Genomic DNA, 1,042 nt, shown 5'->3' with positions numbered 1-1,042 from the left:
AAGAGAAGTAGGGTTTCAATATGCGAATGGAACGGCAGATTATATACTTTTATAATTGGGCCTTGAGCATTTGATTTTTAACATTTATTGGCCCATGAAAATGTAGTACAAAAAGAATATTGAGCCCAATTTATTGAGCCACTTCTACGGACTCCAAACCGAACAAAGTTAGGATAAGCCGAAACTTGAGTAAATTGGCTGAAAGCCTAATACAAAAGTCTTTCGATCAAAATTTATTTTTATACAGTTAAGATAAAAGACAAAAATTTCCTTCTATTTTGATCAAAAGACAAAAAGGAAAGACTTTTGATTGAAAGAAAAGAAAAAAAAAGTTCAGTCTACAAGAAGCTGGCAGGGAAGTTCATTTTCAAATTCATTTAAAACATACTGTAGAATCTAAAACATATCACTAAACGAATAATATATAATTTTTACTAGTATTTATATATATAGAAAAGAAAACAAATGACTTTCATAATTGTTTTAAAATTGATGATTGAATGATACCTGTTTTTTGTTTAGATTTCCAAAAATATTAAACTCCATGAACTAATAACCAAATGTTGTTTGGTCACACTTTTCAGGGTATGAACCTTAGATAAACTACTTACTTTAATAGGTTGGGACTGAAAGGGACTCAACGACCTAATACTCATTTATTGGTCCTTGTTTTCCTTTCCACCAAATTCGTTACTATAGTGGGTTAGCAAATGATGAGAATATCCCTAGGATTCGACACTCTTAAGTTGAGCAAGGATAGATTTGGCTAGACAGCCGTGGTACGGAATAGAAGTTGAATGGTCGATGCATATCACAAGAAGCTTGCGGAATAGCATCACGATACCGAACTTAGATCCTTTGGATATACGCACCAAAGAGGCTAAGGTTTTTGCTGGATATACACACGAACAAGAGAAAATCTTGGATATACACACCAACTAAAAGATCTCTTTAGAGAAAAGGTTTTTGATAAAAAAGGAAGGTGGAGTTTCAAATAGATTACAAGGGAGTTTATAAAGAAGAGAAAGAATAAGCCTTGGAA

This window comes from Capsella rubella, unplaced genomic scaffold (assembly GCF_000375325.1).
Source record: "Capsella rubella cultivar Monte Gargano unplaced genomic scaffold, Caprub1_0 scaffold_2, whole genome shotgun sequence".
Taxonomy (NCBI): Eukaryota; Viridiplantae; Streptophyta; class Magnoliopsida; order Brassicales; family Brassicaceae; genus Capsella; species Capsella rubella.
The sequence above is the reverse complement of the archived record's forward strand: the minus strand, read 5'-3'. Positions refer to the sequence as shown.